Source organism: Nanorana parkeri, unplaced genomic scaffold, assembly GCF_000935625.1.
Source record: "Nanorana parkeri isolate BGI_ZX_2015 unplaced genomic scaffold, ASM93562v1 scaffold1051, whole genome shotgun sequence".
Classification (NCBI taxonomy): domain Eukaryota; kingdom Metazoa; phylum Chordata; class Amphibia; order Anura; family Dicroglossidae; genus Nanorana; species Nanorana parkeri.
Window position 1 is genome coordinate 155657 of NW_017307319.1, and position 24675 is coordinate 180331.

General features: G+C 49.5%; 1 protein-coding gene across 1 annotated transcript in view; it reads left to right on the forward strand.

The window, feature by feature from the left end:
• Nucleotides 1-24675, forward strand: part of SETBP1 (SET binding protein 1) — a 175627-nt gene that overhangs the window by 2765 nt on the left and 148187 nt on the right. The gene's annotated exons all lie outside the window — the stretch shown is intronic.

Genomic DNA, 24675 nt, shown 5'->3' on the forward strand with positions numbered 1-24675 from the left:
GGGGCTCGGTGGGGAAGCAAAAGAAAAAAAAAAAGGGGGGGGGGGGGGGAGCCAGAAAACACATGCTGCAATATTTAGTTTTTTGGTTTTGGGCTAAAAAGGAACAGGTGTTTATGTACATCCTTCTATCGAGGAGTTGGGACTGGTGACTGTTTCTTTAGTTATCAATAATATCCTGATAATTGTAGTTGGTCACATTCAGCTGGACGAGTCCATTGATTGTAACTAACGTCTATTCCCTATACCAGGGGTGGGCAGCATTCACAATTCCATCTGTGATACTCCAAATCCCATTACACGTCTGCCTCTGGGAGTCATTCCTGTCATTGTCAGTCTTGTAACGTCTCACGGGACTTGTAGTTCCACAATAAATGGAGTGCCGAAGGTTGCCTACCCTATACCACAGGTATAGGCATCCTCCGCACTCTAGCTGTTGTGGAACTACAATCCCCATGAGGCATTGCAAGACTCTGACAGCCACAGCCATGACTCCCAGAGGCAGAAGCATGATGGGGTTTGTTGTGTCCCCCACAGCTGGGGGTACTGATGTTGCCTATATCACAGGGGTAGGCAACCCCATGGGGCATTTCATGCATTCAAGCCCCATGGGGCATTTCAAGACTCTGAGAGGGCGATGCATGATGGTATTGGTAGTTTCACCACAGCTGGAGCGGCGAAGGTTGCCTACCCCTACCCTATACCACAGGGGTAGGCATCCTCAGCACTCCAGCTGTTGTGGAACTACTAGCCCCATGAGGCATTGCAAGACTCTGACAGCCACAGACATGACTCCCAGAGTCAGAAGCATGATGGGGTTCGTTGTTTCACCACAGCTGAAGGACTGAAGGTTGTATTAACCTACTCTATACCACAGGGGTAGGCATCCTCAGCACTCTGGGTGTTGTGGGACTACTAGCCTCATGAGGCATTGCAAGACAACCACAGGTATGAATCCCAGAGGCAGATGCATGATGGGATTCGTTGTTTCAACACAGCTGGAGTGCCGAGGGTTGCATAAACCTACTCTATAACACGGGGGTAGGCAACCTTGGCAATACAGCTGCTATGGAACGACTAGCCCCATGGGGCATTTCAAGCCTCTGGCAGCCACAGGCATAACTCCCAAGAGGCAGATGCGTGATGGGATTGGTAGTTTCACCACAGCTCCAGTGCCGAAGGTTGCATTAACCTGATCTATACCACAGGGGTTGGCATCCTCAGCACTCTAGCTGTTGTTGAACTACTAGCCCCATTGGCATTGCAAGACTCTGACAGCCTAAGACTCTACTAGGCATTGCAGGACTGTGACAGCCACAGACATGACTCCCAGAGGCAGAAGCATGATGGGGTTTGTTGTTTCACCACAGCTGGGGTGCCGAGGTTTGCATAAACCTACTTGATACCACTGGGGTTGGCAACCTGGCAATACAGCTGTTGTGGAATGGCTAGCCTCCTGAGGGCAGCCACAGGCATAACTCCCAGAGGCAGTTGCATGATGGGAGTGCCAAAGTTGCCTACCCCTACCCTGTGCCATAACCTAGATACATGCAAGCCATCGCGGGCTTCTAAAAGTTGCCTGCTCTGTGCCCTGGCTGGCTCTCCAATCCTCTCCCCGTCTATCTGGATATCCATTTATCTTCCATCGATCTCGGGCTTGTTTCTGGAGAGTCTCCCTTGCAACTCCAGCTGATATTGATGTCTAATCTGTGATTCGGATCAAATCATCCCTACACCCGCTGATTATACCATGCTCTGCCAGCCAAGGGGTGCCGGCTGTGCCCATGTAGCCCCCCCCCCCCGTCCAGGCCATCCATGCATGCCTTCACCGGTCACGCCGCCGCTTTTGTTTAACAAGGGTTGCCTATATCTAAGTGAATAACAGACAGCTGCTGTGACAAGTATTTCCTATTGGTTTCCGCTTGCAGTAAAGTCTGCAGATAATCTCGCTGTTGATGTGACGTTCTCAGGAGGGAGATAGAGCTTATTATTTGTATCCAGCGGTGAAGACTCGAAGAGCGTTCAGCGAGAGAAGGGTCCATGGGACTCCCCAGTGCGCCCCCTCCTTTCTCTGTTACCCATGCAGCGGCAGGACTTCCTGTTGAGGCAAAATGAAACCCCCAAACCGTGTGCAGGGATCAGGTACTCTTGTTCTAACCGGTCTAGAAAAACAACCTACAGGATGCCACTTGTTTCTGCTCTCCTGGGCTTGTCCCTCCTGCTGGTTTTTGTTTTTTTTGGTTGCATATGTGATCTGACTCCGGCTCTCAGTGACCCCCTAAGCTACAAAGTGACATTTGCTTCTGAATGCAGCCCTCCTTGACTCACACTTATATAAATAGATCCCCGCACCCTCCTTGCTAGCCGTGTTCGACCATGTTGTCTGGCTGTCCTGTGCATGCCTCTTGCTGATTGCTGAATAGGAAATTGATCATCGTTTGCTCTTTGACCCTGGTCGCTGTCTGTGACATTTGTCTGCCAGAGTGCATGAGGGGGCAGGCACGGGTTCATGGTGGGTTCTCGGGCGCCCCAGGGAGCGATGCTTGGCTTTTTAATGTTTGCAGAGCGGTGGTGGTGGTTGGCTTGTGGATCAGCCTTGGGTGATGTAACCCCATACCGGTAAACATAAAGCTGCTTTCCAGATGAATGGCCAGACAGCTAAAGCTGGGCCACAGATCTTAGCGGCTCAATGGATCCTGTGCGGGAATACCGTACGTACAGCAGTGGTTGTCGGCTTATAAGGTGTAGGGGCCTCATGTGCGGCCAATGACGGCTTCAAAGGGCCACACATAGTTTTCTGTCATTCACTGAAGATTATCGGAGACTTCAGACATACTAGAGGAGACAATTGGAGTCTGGAGATATGCCGTAGGGGTGGTTGGAGACTGAAGGTACACTGAAGGAGATAGTCAGAGACTGTGGACATGCTACATGAGACTGCTAGAGATCACTAAACGTGTATAGACGTCACCCGCACACCAGAAATCTTTTCAGGATCAAAAAATCTTCATCTTGTCATAAAACAAGCGCTTTCGGGGCCACACAGGGTCCCTTCATTCCGGCTTAGCAGTGATGAAGATGAAGAGACCCTGTGTGGCCCCAAAAGCGCTTGTTTTATGACTAGAATCTTCAATAAATGAAGATTTTGTGATCCTGAAAGGATTTTTGGTGTACTGGCGGCGCCATCCCGGCTGCAGCTGATTTGACGGCTCGAGAGGCGCTCCGTCTAGGTTTGACTGAAGCTGATCACATCCCTGCTAGAGATCACTGTCGTCATGTAAGAGATTGTGGACATGCTACATGAGGCTTCTTTACTAATGAATGCTTCCACTCAGTGGCGTAACCATCGCGATAGCGACCCAAGAGGCCGCTATGGGGCCCGAGCACAGGGGGGCCCGGCCAGAGCATCCCTCTGATGCCGTGCGGGCCGCTATGAGTCGCTATGGCATATCAGGGTGCTGGCTGTCACTGGCGGCTGTGAAGAGGAACCTGTCAGTGATGTGTGCAGCGGCGCATTCTTCCTCACAGCCGCTGCTGAGCTGTGTCAGTGACAGCCAGCAGCTTCTGCAGAAGAGGCTGGACCCGGCGTTTGCAGTGAAGGAGGAGGCGGGGCCCGGCAAACTAAGAGCAGGAGGGGTCAGTGATGTAAGAGGAGGCAGGGCCAATCGATGGAAAAGGAGGCGGGGCCCGGGGACGCACGAGGAGGCGGGGCCCGGTGACAACGCAGGCGGACATCGCTGACAGGTAAGAGGTGTGCAGCCCATCTGAGACCCTGCAGAGCACACCATAGAGAGTCTATGGCGGGCTCTGCAGGGTCACTCTCAGGTGGGCTGTTTGGTATATCAGGTGGGCTCTGCAAGGGACATAACTAGAAGTCACAGGGCCCCATACAAAATTTTGCTATGAGGCCCTGTGATTTCTAGTTACGCCCCTGCTTCCACTGCTGACTTCTGCGGTCTGCAGAGGGCCCAAGGCTGGGCGCCAGGGACGCACAGAGTACTTCATAAGCTTGTACCTCTGGCTGTGCCCAGTATTCCAGTTTATATCCGAGGCAGAGGGGAGGGGGAGATGCAGACAAGACTTTGCTGGTACTGGCTGGACAGCGGCAGTTCAGATGGGTTTACTAATGCCCAATTGCTCTGTGCCTGCCATGGTGGTCGGTGGCATAGGCGGGTACCCACAGATGCCAGATCACTATTATTCCATGTCTCTGGATGCCTCTAAAATAGACCAATGTGACCCAAAAAATTACATGTGTATAAAGTTTTGGCCTTTTAATTTTTTTGGTGATATTTTTGAATTTCTTTCTTATAATGGTATAAGTTCCAGCATGTTGAGAGATTTCCCTTCTTCTATGCTTCTGCTGCTGGTGGCGTGCAGGGCATATCGGGTGAGCAGACATGTGCTTGCCAGTTATTGTTTGGCAATGCATTTATTTGCAGTTTGGCAGCCTTACCCCATCCATAGATGCAATAAAAAGCTGAAGTGTAGACGGATATCAAATCAGTGTGCTGCTTCTCTTTTCACAGTCCAGTCTCAGGGTGGGCAAATTACCTTAAAGGGTAAGCAGTATATATATGCAAAAAGTTTTTTTAAAAAGCAGTTTACACTTACCTGTGTCTTCGCCGCACGCTCCCGTTCGAAAGTCCGAAAATGCTCGGGAGGCCGCAAAGCATCTTGGGGCGGGCGCATGCGCTGTTCGGATTTTCGTCCGGGAGACGAGGAGAGACGCAAAGGAAGTCTATGGACGCGTGCACCCGCATGCAGGAACTGTGGGACAGGAAGTGCCAGCAAGGACAGAGGAGTCAGCGCTGGATCGGAGACCCACAGCAACGCTGGAGGGACAGATGAAAAGGACAGGAAAGAAGAGGATCGGATTAAGAGACATTTAAAGTAAGTGCTGACACTAACAGTGGGGGAGGGAAAACAGTTTTTGACTTTAAAGGAGAACTATGGGGTTAGGGCTTTTCCCCATAGTTCTCCGAAGGGTAACGGGAGGGCACAAACTAGCGTCCTCCTGTCACCCAAAGCTCAGTATACCGCGAGCTACAGCTCGCGGTATACTGAGACGCCGCAGCTGAAACGGATCCCGACAATTATGTTTGGATCCGCCCAGCTGCGTGAGTGACAGCTGGCTCTGCCTATCTAGAGGCAGAGCCAGCTGTACCCGTCCCCGTCCGTTACACCAGTCAGTGCTGGAGGATCGGACAGGGGAGGGGAGAATCCAGTCACTCCCCTGTCACGGCTCTCTGCAGTGACAGGATCGAGAAGTGAGCGAGCGCCGGTATGTGTTCGCTCACTTCCCGATCTACTGAGCCGTCCTGTGACAGTCTCATTGTCACAGGTCGGCTAGAACTATGAGGTGAGTGAAAAGCACTCGCCTCATAATTCTCCTTTTTTAATGTCACTTTAAGTTAAAGTAAAACGTCAGCAAAGAATGATAAGGTCTCTTGGAGAGACAAAAATACAAATCCTCTGACAGGTAAAGCAGCTTTTATATACGTATTGAATCTCTTATATTAGCGGTTTGCCTGGAGTTAGGCTTTAAGCTGCACAGCCAAGTTAATTGGCTTTGACACTTGTGTAGTTTATTAATCATGACACGTTTTCCATCATGTAGCCTTGCTGGTTATTTTCTGTTCTGTGAACACCCGTGGACTGCTGCGCGTCTACACCTAGAAAAGTGACCGCACTCGTAGAATGAGCCCCATTGTAGAAGTGTGGTCGCTTCTCTAGGTGAAGATATACAGTGCACCATTCAGTGCAGTGGTGCTTGCTTCAAGAATGATCATCGGTCCTTGGAGCAACACCGGCGGCATGCGCTGCTGGACAGACCCCAAGCTGGACAAGAACCAGTTGAGGAGTAATGGTATTGAAGTCCAGTTCTTGCAGGGTCTTGGATATGACTTTGGCTTTAAAGTTCCTCCAGCTGTTTGGAAAATGAAAAAGGACTTGTTAAGTTCTCAGTATCCTATAGCACCCGGCATGAGGTCTCGGCTCCATGTGGAAAAACGAGACCAACCTCCCAGAATGTTGGCCTAGTGTTGCTTCCAGTGCTGTGGAGATGTCACAACCGTGGAATGCTACATGAGGTCAATCTCATCTGAATCATTACCAGGCCTCCTCCTAGCCAGCGAGGTCATGAAAACCAGTTGGACTGCACTAGAGCTGCTGTTTTTCTGAAATTGCATTCAGGTTATGCTGTGTACAGGGCCGGATTTCCCACAAGGCCACCGAGGCCCGGCCTTGGAGCGGCAGGGAGTAGAAGTGCGGAAGAGGTGTGGAATTCCTATCGCCCAATGCCCAGGGCATGCAGTTCTGGGTGCCTCTGCATTTAGGGAGGGCTGCCAATGCACAAAAACAGACATAAAAATGTACAGGCAGCTTTTTTTTTTTGCCTAGGTGACGTGGTAGTGCCTTACAATTCATTGTGGTGCACTGGAATGCGTGTGCATCTGAAGGTGCGCTATGCAAAATGAATGGCACCTTAATGTGCCAACATACAGAGCCTGTGTTGCGGCAACACGGAACAATGCAAAAGTGTGATTCAGCCCTAAAGCAAGATTTCTAACTGTTCCAGCTTGGAGATGTTAAACATAGATCTTAATGGGAATGCAGGCTGTCACAAAGCAGAACTCGGGAGCCAGGTCGCCAATGCTCGTTAAAAATTACAGCTGGTGCCTAACTTTTGAGGTTTTCTCTAGTTGTTGTCCATGATGGAGCTGGCTCCTGGATTGGACAAACTAGCTCCTGAACTCCATATTGATTTGTTCACCCCTGCTTTAAAGGTGAATTATGAGGTGAGTGATTTTCACTCAGCCTCATAATCTGAGGAGACCTGTGACAATGAGACTGCCACAGGTCGGCTCAGTAGATCGGGAGGTGAGCGAACACATAACGTCGCTCGCTCACTTCTCGATCCTGTGCTGGCAGAGAGCCGTGACTGGGGAGGGACTGGATTCCCCCCTCCCCTGTCCAATCCTCCAGTGCTGACTGGTGGAACGGACGAGGAGGGGGCGGGTACAGCTGGCTCTGCCTCTAGATAAGCAGAGCCAGCTGTCACTCACGCAGCTGGGTGGATCCAGACATAATTGACGGGATCCGTTTCAGCTGCGGCGTCTCAGTGTAGCTCGCGGTATACTGAGCTTAGGGTGACGGGAGGACGCTAGTTTGTGCCCTCCCGTTACCCTTAGGAGAACTATGGGGAAAAGCCCTAACCCCATAGTTCTCCTTTAAGGTATCCTGGCCATCTTGACTCTTGGATAATAGGGTTCTTCTTAGATTATACGAGTCTGCCTAGATCTATATGGGGCTTGATGAACCCCAGGCACCAGGTCACCTATGCTCTTTAAAAGATATAGCTGGTGCTTAACTTTGGAGGTTTCCTCTAGTTCAGGGGTGCCCAATAGGTAGATTGTGATCTTTTAGTAGATAGCAAAACTGGTAGATCTCTGTGCACACAGGGCTGGCACCCGAAAAGTGAACGGCCAAAATCCGGTGGGGATATCAAAGATCTGCCCTGACCAGTCTTGTGTTCCCTCACCTTTTGCATGCAGCCAGAGCCAATCAATGAGCGAAAGGGGATCTGACCTGTCATATCCCTGCCCCCTCCTGAAACTATATCATCACCACGCCAGAGTAGACTTTTCATATGATGAGCTCAGTGAGTTAGTAGATCTCATTGAGGTGGTCATTTGAAAAGTGGATTGTACCACAAAAAAGTGTGGCCACCCCTGCTCTAGTTGTAGTCCATGGAGTTGGCTCCTGGACTCCATATTGATTTGTACACCCCAGTGAGACCGAGTGACACCCCGCCGCGACGTCATCGCGCGTGAAGTCACCACGCACGTGCAAGATGATGTCATCGCACACACGTGGTCATCTCATTGACACATGCCGGTGGCTATCTTGGTGGTGGACGCCGGCAGAGAGAGGAGGTGACATTCACCCGACTGTGTCATTTTGGTGTCACCGGGAGCGGGCTGCACCCTTTTTGTGATGCCATTGCCCGGCCATCTTGAGTTTTGGATTGTATGATTCTCCTTAGATGGGATGAGTATGCCTTGATTCTTATAGGCCCGGAGAAATCCCAGGAGCCAGGTCGCCAATGCTTCTTGAAAATTACAGCAGGCACCCAACTTTTTGAGTTTCTCTCTTTCTTGTCAATGGATCTGGCTCCTAGATTGGACACATTTTGGCTCCTGAACTCCATATTGATTTGTCCCCCCTCCCCCTGCTTTAAGGAATCCTGGCGATCTTGCCTCTTGGATTGTACAATTCTCCTTCGATGGGACGAGTCTGCCAGGATTTATTTAGGGCTAAAAAAACACAATTGCGGTCTGCCTGGTTGAGTCGATGGTCGGGGCCCCGCTGCCCTTAGAGTTTATTACAGCAGCCCAGAGCCCTTGTTTGTTTTGATGGAAACATTGTAGGCCGTGAGATGAATCATCGGGAGGAGCGCTCTTAGCCATGGCAGACGTGAAATTATTATAGATTTTGTGTCCAAAGCGAATGTGTTTCATTAAATTTGACAGCTGTAAAAATAATGCATCGGATTGCCAAAAATATATTTGCAGCGTGACCCAGACTGTTGTGTTCTCCCTGCAAGTGGTTTGATTTTAGTCTGCCCAAATGGTTTCTGCTGCTGCAGAATGTTGGTCTCTGGTGTGTCTGGTACTATCATGGAGGTTCTGCATGTAGATTGTGTGGCTGCTGAAGTGAGCTGGCATCGTGAGTAGTTAAAGTGCACCTGTCATGAGAGAAATGCAGGAGTGGCCATTGCTGCCTGCTTCTGAAAATGGCAGTTGACTGGCTGTGATACATTACGAGAGAGAGAGAGAGAGAGAGCCTGCAGATCGGGAAAGACAGCGAAGAGCCTATAAACCAACCAGCATGTCATTGGAGTGAGGGAGGAAACCTGTGCAACCCCAAGAAGAACATGAAACTCCATGCAGATAGTGTCCTGGCCGAAACTGGAACCGGGGACCTCAGGTGCTGCAAGGTGAAGGTGCTAACCACTGAGCCACAGTCTTTGAGCACCAGTCCAGTCACTTTACCTAGGTAATGATCCGTCCCAATGCGTACATTTTATAATATCCTAATCTATGCAATTTGTATCCAATCAGGGAGACCCTTTCTTTACGTAGTTGTTGGTAGATCTAAAGGAGATTGTACAATGAGAATGTAACGTGTGTGGTGAGCTTTAATGGGTCCAACTGAGCGCTATTAACACGTGTATAGTGCCCGGCCACTTCATCCATTCTATAAGTCGCATCCTATAGGACACTGTCGGTGCTACTTTCCAAAACCAGCCAATCGGTTGTTGTGTGGGAACCTCAGTGGAAGCGGCTACACCCGAGTTTGCTTGGCTCGGGGCCCATCGGTTTTGCCACTTTTTTTTTTTCTTTTTCCCCTCTGACTCTCAATAGGTGTAATTGAAACCAGAAGTCTTTTGCACGCAGGGCGAGCCAAGAAACTCCATTTTCTTTCCAGGCGAGGAGGGGAAATAAATAATTTTTGCTGATGTTTTTTCAAGGGGCCGAAGCCTGCCAAGATGTACACTTATTGTTATTAACACGTTATCAATTTAAAGCTTGAACTGTTTAGAATAACTCTTCCCGTGCCAGCCGGCCTGAATGGGGTCAGTTTCTGTCTCTGCAGTGGGGGGTGGAGGGGAGGCTGGAGAATACACTATTTTTTTGATGATGATGATGATGATGACTGGTTTTCTCTTTTTAGTGTAGTTTAAAAAAAAAAAATGGCCGTCTTGAAGTGGACCTAAAGTCTAGCTATCGTAAAGCCTAACTCCTGCCAAAACTATTTTTTTGTGCGCATTGGATAGAGTAGGGAAGCATTAAAACCTCTGTGAACCTTTTTATTGTCACTGGTTCCCCATTGGGGTGATTGGGCCTTAAAGTGGACTGATGTGTCTTTCCATGTTAGGTACATGCTTTAGAAGTAATGTCAGTGTAACATTTGAGGGTGTTTGTTACCTCTCCTAGAGATCATAGTGCTCCCCCTGGCAATGCCTGCATCTGTTTTTCTATTCAGGTGGATGGCGCCATCTTTGACTCAAGTGTTGCTGGTCCATTGCAGGCTCTAATTATAAACCTCCCCAGCATTGGTGGCCATTGACTATCTTTTATAACCGAAACCCCAGAACTGATGCTCTGGTTTACTTGTGGGATCGCACACCCACATCAAATGCTTTCTGACAGTTGTGATGAGGCTATAGCTCTGCTGCCTGGGCCGAAGGGCTGCAATTGTGCTGCCTGGGCCGAAGGGCTGCAATTGTGCTGCCTGGGCCGAAGGGCTGCGGTCGTGCTGCCTGGGCCGAAGGGCTGCGGTCGTGCTGCCTGGGCCGAAGGGCTAGGGTTCTGCTGCCTGGGCCGAAGGGCTAGGGTTCTGCTGCCTGGGCTGAAGGGCTACGGTTCTGCTGTCTTATTGGGGCTATACTGCGATTCTACTGTGGGGCCGAGGGGCTATAGTTCTGCTGCTGGGATGGGGCTATAGTTCTGCTGCTGGGATGGGGCTATAGTTCTACTGAAGGGCTGGGGCTATAAGGTTCAGCAGGCATTTTTTTATAGAACAAATCTCTTTCAATTGAATACTTAACAGTCCAAAAGGCCGCAAAAAAAAAAGTTTATTAGGGAACACACACACACACACACACACACACACACACTTCAATATCTATAACATAGATGTCGCCGGAGTTTCCCTGTAGGAGCAGAGTTTTTGACTCATGACAGGGCCTCTTTTTCCGCTTCAGCGATACGTGTTCTGTTCATGGTTACGCGGCGGCCTTTTTGTAAGCGCAGCGTAGGGAAAAAAAAATCTATAATTGTGTCACATTTATTGCTGCCTTGTGTCCCGAGCGGTGAGGTCGCCGCACAGAGATGATGCAATATCTGTCTGTTTATGTGGGGAAGAGGCCAAATTTGGTCAATAGTAATAATAGGCTGATTATCAGTGCTGGCCAGGGGCCCTTGGCTGCGCGTCTGGAACATGCTCCGAATTCCATGTCCGGCCAGGCAATCGTACGTTCCAAGAGGACCTGTCACTCGGCTCCTTATCAATACTGGAGGCAAAGCACTGCCTCTGCCACAGGGAATTGCATTTAAATTTTGATTTGACGTAATTCAGTTTTGCAAAACTTTATTTTGCAGCACGTAAGCAGATCACGGAGCCTTTCACCTTACGGGCGTATGAGCCAAATCCTTCTGTTGGGGATACACTACTATTCAGGGGTTCCATTAGAGAGATTTCCTCTCACTTCCTGTTCTGCTGACAAGATTATACCAAACAGGAAATGAGGGGAACTCTCCCACAGTAGCCCAGAAGGAAATAAGAATGTATTTATTTTAGAAGGAAGGCTAGGATCTCCTGTCTGATTTTTATTGCTGTAAGTGTTACCTGATTTTCCCTCACTTCCTGTCTGTTAAAACCATTGTTAACTGAATAGGAAGTGAGGGGAAATCGCTCCCGCAGATATCAATATAAACCTGACTTAAAATATATACTGTTTATTTACTTGCCGCTCCTGCTGTCGGGGCTGCACTCCTGCTGTCGGGGCTGCGCTCCTGCTGTCGGGGCTGCGCTCCTGCTGTCGGGGCTGCGCAGCCGTGGGGGCTGCACTCCTGTCGGGGCCGCGGGGGCTGCGCTCCTGTTTGGGCTGAGCTCTTGCTGTCGGGGCCGTGGGGGCTGCACTCCTGTCGGGGCCGCGGGGGCTGCGCTCCTGTTTGGGCTGAGCTCTTGCTGACTGGGACGTGGGGGCTGCACTCCTGTCGGGGCCGCGGGGGCTGCGCTCCTATTTGGGCTGAGCTCTTGCTGACTGGGACGCGGGCTACACAAAGAAATTGGTTAAAGTAACACTTGAATTGTACTTGGGTAGGACTAGTTAGGTCAGCGTTAACCACATGTGGCTTTGTTGCGTGTCTAGTGCAGTGATATTCCCAAGGGGTCTGTGTGGGTAAGGATCTGGTTAGTAAGTGTGGTCGGGTTTGATTGACATTGACCTTAATGTAGATGGTGAGTCAGAACCCGTAATTTTGGACACTATTTTTTTCTTTGTATGGAACATATGGTTATAGTGGGTTTAGGCAACCTCGGCCCTCCAGCCATTGCGGAACTACAGCTCAAAACGCATGCTGATAGGAGAAGAAAGCAGAGTGACAGATCAGCTTATCACTCCGTGAAACTTCTGTAGCCAAAGATCAGATCCTCCGACCTGCTGGACGGCAGCGCTGCGTAAATCTCGGGAACGGCTGGACAGAAATCGAAATCCTAATGCAAGTTAAAGAGTTAAAGAAAGCGGATTCCTCTGCGGCCGGTTTGCTGATTTGCAGCCTTCGCCCAGCAGATGATTATAACGTTTTGATAATATCCGGAGCGATTTTTACTGACGCGTGAATAGATGCATCATGTCATGCAATGAACGGCAGATTTCCCATCTCATGATGTCTGGGCCGCGACCTTCATGATCCCGGCCGAGGTCACGTAAAGATCCGGCGTTCCGAGATCCTGCGAATGGCGACCTGTCCTGCGAATGGGCCATGCTTTATGGGAGCCCTCCTGACCTCGATTGGGGTTCTGTGTCGGGGGAACTTTGATACAATGTTGCTAATGAGTCTCTTGTTATCATAATTGAAGCGTCACGTTGTCACCGGGAGGAAGTCATTTGGCGGGAGCACAGAACAGCTGTGCGCTTTTTAAATATATAATGGCGGAAAAAAACGGCTTTGTAAGATGAGGACGCCAGACATGCAAATGATTTATTTAAAGCTGAACTCTGGGGGGGGGGGGGAATTTGCTGTGACCCCACCCCCACTTTCTGTTTAGTTTAGGGGTTAAAGGGATGATACACTCCATTGGCGCTGCCACTCTTCTCGCCGACGCTCTGAGTTGTGGGCGTGGCCTCCAGCACTAGAGTGTTCGGGTTTCACTTGAAGAAAAGGTGGCCACCCTAAGCTGGAGGCAGTTACGATTAAGTTGAGTCTCTTCCCTAGGACAGGAAGTGCGTTAGGACTACAGGCTAGAACACCTCGTCCTTTTCTCATCTGCATAACATAGGGGAAGGTGTTCTGTAGTCCACAACGGCAGCAATGTCACTAATAGAAACACAGGAAGTCATCAACTGACAAGATTTCTGGCGGGATCAACAGGTGTCTTTCTGCAGTTATCACACAGATATAATGAAACGCTTTCAATGGTATATTTAATAGATCAAAAGGAGAGAAGTTCATTGTTGGGGTTCACATACACCCCGATGCACTAGTCTGATGGCGGGTTTTTGTTCGCAAGGGTGGGCTGCTCGTGGTTCGGACTCCACGCTCATTATTTGGACGGCATGAAAACGGCGCAGGCTCCTTAGCCGGCTGACTCTTTGTTTTTCTCTGTCGGGTCTAATGAATGAATTACAAACGAGTTTCCTGCGTCTCACTGATTATGTTTCTGATGAGGAATGCGTCCGGTCATGGGTCACCTGACTCGTCACCGCTATGTGTGATTCTGTTCGTAAAGCCCCATCCGGACCTGTCTGGCTGAGCGGCTGTGTGTGTGTGCCCTTAAAGTCAAATGTCACCTATTTAAGTAATGTCCCCTCACCTGGCTCCTCCCCCCTCGCTCTTACACAATTGCTAGTTTTCTTTTTGTGGTAAATACCTTTAAAAAAAAACATTTTTATGGTGTCACTTCCCGAATCCTCATCTAGGCGGGAATATCACTCCCAGGCACCTGCTGACTGGGACACCACACATCCCAGGAGGCATTTGTAAAGATCTTGCTGTGCTCAAACAAGCGCGCAGGTCTCTGCCAGGTTCCATAGACCCGTGGCAGGAATATGGGGGATATGCATGCAGACATGCCAAGGGTCTCTGCCAGTCTATGCATTCACAGGGGGAATCTTGCACATGTGCAGACATTCCACAGGTCTCTGCCAGTCTATGCATGCACAATGGGATCTTGCATGTGCACAGACATGCCATGGGGCTCTGCCAGTCTACGCATGCACGGGGTGGATCTGTCACATGTGTAGACATGCCACGGGTCTCTGCCAGTCTGCACATGCATGGGGGCATCTGGCAAATGCGCTGACATGCCATGGGTCTCTGCCAGTCCCATAGACCCACAGCAGTCTACATATGCATGGGTAGATCTAGAACATGCACAGACATGCCTTGGGCCTTTGCCAGGTCTCTGCCAGTCTCATAGACCCACAGCTTCCAGCACATACTAGGTCCCATAGACCCACTGCAGTCTACATGTTCACAGGGGGATTTGGCACTTGCAGACATACCGTGAATCTCCACCAGGTCCGATAGACCCACTGCAGTCTGCGCATACATGGAGGTATCTGGCACCACGGGTAGGGTTGCCACCTGTCCCGGGTTTTGAGTCCTATATGTGCGGTTTCCGGGTTTCAGGCCAGCTGAGACCCAGACACAGCACATACAGGCCTCAAAACCCGGACTATCCAGGTGAATCCGGGACAACGTGGCAGCCCTAACCATGGGTCCATGCGTGTGCCAGACCAAGTGGCGCAAAGAGAACTTCACCTGCAAGAAAGACAACGCTGGACTCCATGGACTAGTAAGTATGGTGCAGGGACAAGTGTTCGGGGTTTGGAATCCCATGTTGGCCAGGTAGGGTGAAGTTCCTCTTTATACCTCGGTGTAATTGGTTATTTCCGGGTTCCAGGTGAACCTTTGTAACGGCCGCCCCGAGGAGACGGTAGTATGTGACAATGGCTTCAAGTTAATGATTCACCGACCTTTAACACATCTGAAAACAAAACATGACCATTCCTTTCCGTGTTAAAGATTCACTGCCATATTCACATATGTGAATGTTTATTGACAGGCAAAGTTTTCTCCAGACAGATATGAACATTTTAAAAGATCTATAAACCCCAACAATGAACAACTTCTCTTTATTGGTGTCTAGGGATGCACGATACAGGTTTTTTTGGTATCGATTACGAGTACTGATTTATATATATATTTTCGGTACTCGCAGATACCGGAAGTCCCATTAAGGAAGCCGGGCGCTGTGTAAAGACTCGCCACCTGGCTTCCCGATTAGCAGGGAAGCCGTCCCCATGCTTCTCATCACTAGGTAACGAGAAAGCATGGAGCCGGCTTTCTGGCCAATAGGAAGCCGGGCGCTGTGTACTGACGCGGCGCCCAGCTTCCTGATTGGCCGGGAAGCCGGCTCCATGCTCCCTCGTCATGAGGTGACGAGAAAGCATGAAGCCGGCTTCCCAGCCAATCAGAGAGCCGGGCGATGAATCACTACACAGCGCCTGTGACACAAGTGACGAGGAAGCATGGAGCCGGCTTCCCGGCCAATCAGTAAGCCGGGCAGCGTGTAATGACTCGCTGCCCGGCTTCTTAATACCAGAAGTATCGTGCTAGGCATCGGAGCATTTGGTATAAATACTATTATCGGTGCATCGCTATTGGTGTCTGTTAAATAACCCGTTGGAGGTTTTTTGTTATATCTGTTTGATGAGTGCAAATAAATATCTGTTGATCCTGCCAGAAATCCAGTGAGCTGATAACTCCCCGTGCTGCACTGTTATCATTGTCCCCAGCTCTCTCCGAGGACCACAGGACGACGCCTCCATCCTGTTATGTAGAAGAAGAATGGGGTGTGTTCTGTTGTCTCATCCTAGGGTGACAACGCTGCTCTTCCATAGATCAATGAGTAAGTGAACGTTGTCACACTTGAGCAGGAAATGGTAAAGTTACTGGCAGGATCTCCAGGTGAAAAAAAAGGGGAAACAAAGGTCAAAGGTGAGGAAGGTCAAGGAAATTTGTGGGAGGACAATGTCTCTCTGGTCTCAGGTTTTCAGGTCCGGTATATGTATTGTAATTTCTACCTGAAGGATCGCGCTCGCTCCCTGTTCTTCTTATGCATATAAACCATTGAAAAGCCGGATGACTCAACTCCCGCAAACAACAAACGTCTCTAGAGTGAAAAGGGACATTTCCTGTTTTATAACTCGTCTTATTAATCAGAATGCTGAAGGTTAAAGTATACTTCCACTTTTGCTATCAAAAATGAGGAAACCCCTCTCTGTATCTTTGTTACGCGTTTCTATTCACACAGCGCGCTGAAACATGATTCTTATTGAGTATATTTCCTGCCTTTTAGATGTCTCTTTGAAGGTCTTTGTGCAGATTCCAGGTCAGTCTGAGCAGTTTGAAATCAAAAGTAGAGGGGCAAACTGAGCCGTCTCCTCATTCACATACAATGCTTCCAAAGCTGGCTCCACATGGAATGATCCAACAGGAAGATCAGCCACTTAATTCCCGGCTGTGGAGACCTCGGAGTTTTGGGTGTTTCTGGCCAGCTTTGTGTGGGAATATTATAAAACAAAAAACACCGCGGGGATGGGGGGAGCTCCTCATAATGGGCACAGCAGGTGTACAGACCCAGGAACTCAGCTCAGGGATGGTGGGAGCTCCTCATAATGGGCACAGCAGGTGTATAGACCCTGGAACTCAGCTCAGGGATGGAGGGAACGCCTCATAATGGGCACAGCGGGTGTACAGACCCGGGAACTCAGCTCAGGGCTGGTGGGAGCTCCTCATAATGGGCACTGCATGTGTACAGACCAGGAACTCAGCACAGGAATGGTGGGGGCTCCTCAGAATGGGCACAGCAGGTGGACAGACCCAGGAACTCAGCTCAGGGCTGGTGGGAGCTCCTCATAATGGGCACTGCATGTGTACAGACCAGGAACTCAGCACAGGAATGGTGGGGGCTCCTCAGAATGGGCACAGCAGGTGGACAGACCCAGGAACTCAGCTCAGGGATGGAGGGAGCCCCTCATAATGGGCACTGCATGTGTACAGACCAGGAACTCAGCACAGGTATGGTGGGAGCTCCTCATAATGGGCACAGCGGGTGTACAGACCCGGGAACTCAGCTCAGGGATGGAGGGAGCTCCTCATAATGGGCACAGCGGGTGTACAGACCCGGGAACTCAGCTCAGGGATGGAGGGAGCTCCTCATAATGGGCACAGCGGGTGTACAGACCCGGGAACTCAGCTCAGGGATGGAGGGAGCTCCTCATAATGGGCACAGCGGGTGTACAGACCCGGGAACTCAGCTCAGGGATGGAGGGAGCTCCTCATAATGGGCACAGCGGGTGTACAGACCCGGGAACTCAGCTCAGGGATGGAGGGAGCTCCTCATAATGGGCACAGCAGGTGTACAGACCAGGGAACGCAGCACAGGGATGGAGGGAACGCCTCACAATGGGCACAGCAGGTGTACCGACCCAGGAACTCAGCTCAGGGATGGTGGGAGCCCCTCATAATGGGCACAGCAGGTGTACAGACCCGGGGACTTGGCACCCTCCGTAATGTCCCCTAAAGAACATTCAGTTGAATTCAAGACCCTGTCCCCAGACCATTCATTTCAGCACCAATAATCCCAGAAGATTATATGAGCATTCAACCTTATGCATGCATTATTTTTCCCCGTAAAAGCCTCCCTTGTGTGCTCATCCAGAAGCCCAGAGACTGCTGCTGGGTGCCGCCATCTTGGCTGTGATGTCAGCAGTCAAGTAACACTCTATATTATTCTACTTTGCTCCCCTGGCAGCCACCTAAACGGTTATGTATTGAGAGGGTGGGGCAGAGGAGCTATGCCAGCATAGACAATAATTGGACACTCCCGGAAGAGGAGGGGCTGTGCTCGGGAATTAACTCTTCCAGGATTGTTCACATTTTCTATCAAGCTCATTGCAAGTTAAAACAAATACTTTATGGAAAGGGAAAAACGCTGCATGCAAGCATTTACAAGACTTGATTTTCTGTTCTTTTACTTGCAAATTTTACAGCTGGTGACAGGGTCTCTTTAAACTGTCCAGCACCTTCCAATAACAGAAGTTCTAGGATTTGGGTGGACAGCCCCTTTAAGTCGGAAGTTGTAATACAGATAATGTTATTTTCAGGTCGCCAGCACACGGTTCTCATTGACTGACAGACCCGAGCCCTCGTCATGTTTGCATTACCAGTCACAAGCCATGCGATCGGAATGCACACAAATGTTTCTGAAAAGCGTTTGCTTTATCCGCCAACACAAGCCTCTCGTGTTTTAGCAATGTTGACATTGCGCGGGTGCGCGCCTAAGTCTGCCTTTGTGAAGCCAATGACCATGATATTGATTTGTGGCAACATATGGGATTGTGTTTGCAGTCAGCACTGCTGAGCCGTTACTAGAAAGTTGAAGGATTGGCGGTCTGGCGTCTCCCTGCACATGAAAGGCGACATGCGGGAGCAGCCAAGAGCAGGTACGTCGCCTTTTGACGTCGCTCACTCCAGTTCCTGTCCCAGTTTCGATATGAGCCTGTCAGAAACCTTGTAAAACCGCGGCCGAAGATGATGACTTATCTTTCTTTGCTTTGTACTTCTTAGGTGACTGTAAAGGAGATATTGTGTACCCTCTCTCTCCCACCCTCTCTCTCTCGATCTGTTACATAATTATTATTGTCTTTCTTTTGACTCCTGCCAGCATCACATGCAGTGTTACGGAGATTATTATTATACAGGATTTATATAGCTCCAACAGGAAGACATTAGAATCGCAATACAATTCAAGACAAGATGGTGAGGAGGGCCCTGCCCCTGAGGGCTTACAATCTGAAAGAGGAGGGGGAAGTGATACATGAGGAGGCAGCTGTGTGGGATGAATTATTTGAGAATGTGATGGTTGAGTGGTTAGGTTGAGGTGGGATAGGCTTCCCTGAAGAGATGAGTCTTAAGGGATTGCCTAAAGGCAGCCAGAGTGGGAGATAGACGGACAGGTTGGGGTAAAGAGTTCCAGAGGATGGGAGAGACTCTAGTGAATTCCTGGAGGTGAGTATGGGAGGAGTTGATGAGGGAGCTGGAAAGCAGGAGGTCTTTGGAAGAGCGGAGGTTGGAGATATAGCCGGGGGCGGAGTTGTGGATGGCTTTGTAAGTGGTTGTTAATATTTAGAATTTGATCCTTTGGGTGATTGGAAGCCAATGCAGGGATTGGCAGAGAGGGGTGGAGGATGGACGCAAGGAGGAGCGGAGGGGACGGTTAGGGTGATAGTTTGAGATAAGGTTGGAGATATATCCGGGGGCAGAGTTGTGGACGGCTTTGTAAGTTGTTAATATTTTGAATTTGATCCTTTTCGGCTATTGGAAGCCAGTGGAGGGATCGGCAGAGGGGGGTGGGAGATGGAAGCCAGTAGAGGGATTGGCAGAGGGGGGATGCAGACACTGAGCAATTGGTTAGGTGGATGAGTCTAGCAGCTGCATTCATGATAGACGGAAGGGGGAGGAGCCTGTGTAGATGTCGGCCAATGAGAAGGGAGTTGCAATAGTCAAGACGAGAGATAACAAGGGAGTGTATGAGTAGTTTTGTGGTGTCATTGGTGAGGAAGGGGCGTATTTTGGAGATGTTGTGAAGGTGAAGGCGGCAGGATTTGGATAGTGATTGGATGTGGGGGAGAAAGGTGAGGTCCGAGTCAAGGATGACACCTAGGACCTTAGCATCGGGGGAGGGTTGGATAGTTGTGTTTATCAATCTCAAGGGAAAAGTTGGGAGAAGGTGGATGGGGGGGGAGAATATCAAGAGCTCAGTTTTTGACAGATTGAGTTTTAAGAAGTGTTGCGACATCCAGACCGGTATGTCAGATATGTGAGCCCCCGAAACACGCCTGCTATACTTTGTAGCTTCTTGCTTGTGAAAAATAAACTTGATCTAGACTTGTGGCCCTCTCATCCTTTCCTATGCTGTTCATGTTGTTTACTTTGTAAAGCACGCTGGACCGGGTGACCGGCAACAGCTTCGCCCTGTGACTTGGGTCACAAGGTGGTTTTTCTGGTTCTACTATTGGCAAAGCGTCAACAGTAACAGATAAAAGCCCACGTCAGGACTTCTTCTTAACGCGTCCCCAAACGACATCACACGTTGACGGAGAGTTTTCCGTCCCGGCTGCAGTTAAAAGTTACGGCCTCGGCCTGCGTCGTAATTCCAGACGCCATTGTTCACCCTGGATGAGCGGAAATATATATATATACTGTCTGCTGCTTTATTACCCACCGGAGCCGGCGGTCTGCTGTGGCTGTAAATCCTGTGATGTATGTATACACATGTACATACATCTGCATTAATGAAGCCCGAATCGGCCCCTCGCTGACTGCTGCCGTATATCCAGGCCCCGCAGCCCTCCCGTCCTCGTCCAGGGCGACGCGTCACCGCTCGCTGTCAATGTTGTAGAAAGACGGCTAATACAGAAACCGCTGACAGTGTGTCAGCAGAAATGGAAGTCAACCGGGGTGACTCTTGTAGACTCGTGTCACCGTTCCAGCTCGGTGCATAAGACGTGATTTAGGGCTCATTCACATGGGCGCCGCGCACTTTCATATGATGCAGAGACCTGCTCCCCAGAGCGACACGTGCTGCGTGTGATTGCATGCGTCTGCCTGTACCTCCCTATGGGAGAAGGTCTCTACATGGTCGTACCCGCTCATGTGAATGAGCCCTAAAAGGTCACTCACGTCTTCTTTAAATCATTTATTTAAGGCAGACGGAGCAATTTCTTGAAGGGCACATTCACATTTTTGAGGTGCTGGAGTTCAGCTTTGAAACTGTATCGTTCTACTGAATTTCCATAGCTCCATCCCACTTCTAATGACCATCTTCAGCTAGAAGTTTGTAAACTTATTGAAGATGCCCATAGGATGTACTTCCTCAGTGCACAGGAGACAACTCGCAGAGCCTGCCTTCTGGATTACGACTCCACATCTGAACAACGTAACATCATCATTGCTTGCTGGAAGTAGTGCATGCTGGGAGATGTAGTCTTCAGCAATGGAGATTGCATCACATCAAGCAGCAGGGAAAGTAACGCAAAGCACACAGGGAATCCAGGAAGTTGTTGAAAGTGCTACGTGTGATTGCATGCGGCTGTCTATACCTCCCTATGGGAGAAGACCTCTACATGGTCGTGCAAGCTCATGTGAATGAGACCTCAAAGGTCACTTACGTCTTCTTCTTTAAATCATTTATTTAAAGGAGAACTATGAGGTGAGTGCTTTTCAGTCACCTCATAGTTCTAGCCGACCTGTGAAAATGAGACTGTCACAGGTCGGCTCAGTAGATCGGGAGGTGAGCGAACACATACCGGCGTTCGCTCACCTCTTGATCCTGTCACGGCTCTCTGCTGGATTCCCCCCTCCCCGCTCCGATCCGCCAGCGCTGACTGGCGGAATGGACGGGGAAGGGGGCGGGTACAGCTGGCTCTGCCTCTAGATAGGCAGAGCCAGCTGTCACTCACGCAGCTGGGCGGATCTCGACATCGATGTCGGGATCCGCTCCTGCTGCGGCATCTCAGTATATAGTGAGCTGTAGCTCGCGGTATACTGAGCTTAGGGTAACGGGAGGACGCTAGTTTGTGTCCTCCCGTTACCCTAAGGAAAACTATAGGGAAAAGCCCTGAGCCCATAGTTTTCCTTTAATGCAGACAGAGCAATTTCTTGAAGGGCCCATTCACATTTTTGCGGTGCTGGAGTTCAGCTTTAGAGTCGGAGACAGGCAGGCATATGGTAGAGTACAAAGCTATGACCGTCCTTATTTCACTGAGTACAGGTATAAAAACAAGTGTTCCAGGTCACAGTTGTCCCGTACTGAATCAGGAAAAAAAAGCCCGGTTCCTATCATGCAATAGAAGCTTCTATTGTCAGTGTAGGCAACCTCGGCACTCCAGCCATGGTGACACTGCGAATCCCATCATGCACCTGCCTCTGGGAGCCATTCCTGTGGCTGTCGGAGCCTTGCAATGCCTCATGGGACTTGTAGTTCCACAACGGCTGGAGAGCCGAGAATTCCTACCCCTGATCTATTGCATTTACTGCATTTACATTTCAGACCCACATTCCACTTCTCTAGGCTGCCTGAGGTCTCTGTACAATCTCCATTATGTAACACAAGGACTTACATGCGCCTTCATTCAATTCCTAGCCAATCAGAAAGGACTTTACATAGCTGCCGGTAAATATAATGAAGATTGTACAACCGAATGGTAGCCTGTGTGGCCAGCTGTAGTCCTTCTCTATGTTACTGGAAGACTTACAGCAGAACTCCAGCTAACATTCTAAAAATAGGATCAAAGTTATACTCACCCAATCCTCTGAGCCGGTGTTTTGACTACGTTAGAATGTGTGACTGATCACACAATTTACCGTAATCCCTCCCTGTTTTTCGACGCTGGGATGTGTGACCGCCAAAAGGTGAAGAATTCCAACGCTTTCTCAGCTGTTCCAGGGCAGAGCAGCATCGCAGATCGTATGTGCAGGAGAAAAACTGGGCGTGATTACATTAAAATGTGTGACCACGTGAACGGTCACACATTCTAACGTAGCCACAAACTTTGATAGAACAACGGCGGGGGGGCCCCCCTCCCTCTCCCTCCACTGCAGCGGTCTAAGGATCCTTGAGTCACACTGTGTATAGAACGTGTGGATGCCGGGGGGGCATACCCTCGCTGGAGGGAGCGCTGTCACAACTGGCCAGCTCGGGGGGATCCCGTGAGTATAACTTTAAGTTTTGACCCTAGGCAAAAATGAGCACTTAACCCTTGCAGCCTGGGGTAGACCACGACAAGGGTTAAGAACATTTTTAGACCAGAGTTCCTCTTTAAAGAAAAACAATAAATTGACGTATTTTATCTATAAATTTCTCCGATTTTCTCACTTGAAAACACATTTTTTGTTTCATTTGTTGTTATTTTCCCGGAGCCGTTGGTGGAAGGATTCCGATCCAATGCCAGCTGGTGTCTATGTGTGAGATTGTGGGCCCCGCTCGCTGAATAAGACGCATGAGATTGTTCACAGAAGAACGGTTTCCAGGAAATATTTGTGTCTTCCAAGAAGTGAGATAAAAGTGGAAGGTCTGGCAGACAACACCCCGCAGCTTCCTCACACCTGTCAGTCTGGCAGAGCGAGGTCCTTGTGGTTGCCGTACACAGATAGAGGGGCCGATTGTGAAGGGAGATGGTTTGAGTGGTTTCTCTCGATCATCGTGAAGTACTCGGAGCCATTCCAGACAACAATTGAAAGCTTTCAGTCAATTACTAATGCCAGGCAGCAAACACTGCAACCGGGTAAAGTCAAATGATGGCTTAAAGTGGAACGCCATGCCAAATACAAAACGTCTTACATAAAGATAGGCAACCTCGGCCCTATAGTTGTGGTGAAACTGCAAATCGCATCATGCCTTTGCCTCTAGGAGTAATGTCTGTGGCTGTCTATCTTGCAATGCATCATGGGACTTTAGTTCCACCACAGGTGGAGGGTTACCCCTGGATTGACCATTTCTTTTCATACTTCTCAGTGGGTTGTTTTTTATTCTCTTCTTTCATTCTCAAGTGTTTTTTGCTTGATCCTGCCGGTGGTGCTGCCGCAGCCTTATTATCTATGTTGGGCCAACGACGCCAGTTGGTAACGTTGTCTTCTCTCTCTGACTCTGCTTTTGGCTAGGCGGTGACATCACTAGGTTGCCATGTCCACTAATGCAAAGGTTTCACTTGCTGCTGTTTTCAGAGCAAGCTCAGTCCGACATAGAAGATTGATGATGCGTGAGCAGTGATAGACCCGCCCACTGATGCTGGTGGCCCCATAGTATCATAGGTTGTTGTTGTACCCGCCTGCATCCTAACAACCAATGATTTTGTGAGGCTGAGCCACCAGTCAACCAGTGACTCTCTGTGGTTTAAATACCAGTCAACCAGTGGCACTCTGCCGCTCAGTTACCAGTCAACCAATGACTCTGCAGTGCCTGGGCATCAGTCCACCAATGATTCTGTTGGGCTCAGGTATCGGTCAACCAATGACTCTGTAGGGTTCAGCCCGCAGTAAACCAATGACTCTGTAGGCCTCAGCCATTGGTCATCCAATGACTCTGTAAGGCTCATTCACCAGTCATCCAATGACTCTGTAAGGCTTATTCATCAGTCATCCAATGACTCTGTAAGGCTTATTCACCAGTCAACCAATGACTCTGTAGGGCTCAGGCATTGGTCATCTAATGATTCTGTAATGCTCAGGCATCGGTCACCCAATGACTCTGTAAGGCTCCGTCAACAGTCAACCAATGACTCTGTAGAGCTGGGCTCAGACACCAGTTAACCAATGACTCTGTAGGGCTCAGGCACCAGTCAACCGGTCATTGGTTGCAAGGACAGAGGTTTGGTGGGCAGGCAAACTGACCAAAACGGTTTTCCAGTTTGGCAAATAGTGTACAGCTTGGGTTCGGGTCAAACTCGTGGTTGATTTGAACCTGGAGCTCATGCCTAATTGCTGAACAAAGAGGTCAGGAAGCAAAGGGAAGCTGAGTATGTGCTGTTGGGAAGGAGGGATTTAAAGTGCAACTGAAGCCAAAACTTTTTTTTTTAAAGTTTTGTATAGAGTACAGAGGGATTAGAACCCCTGCCAGGTCTGTGTCCCCGTCGGGGATGTTCACCCTCTCTATTTGTCCTGATGACTTATCACTAAAAGTGAAAGTAAACCCCTAATTTTGGTTTGTCACCAGAACAGGATCAGATGGGAAATCTTCCAATGGGGACACAAATTCTAATGATGACTAGGTATTATCCTTACTTTGGAGGGATCTTCTCTCACTTCCTGTTTAGGCTAT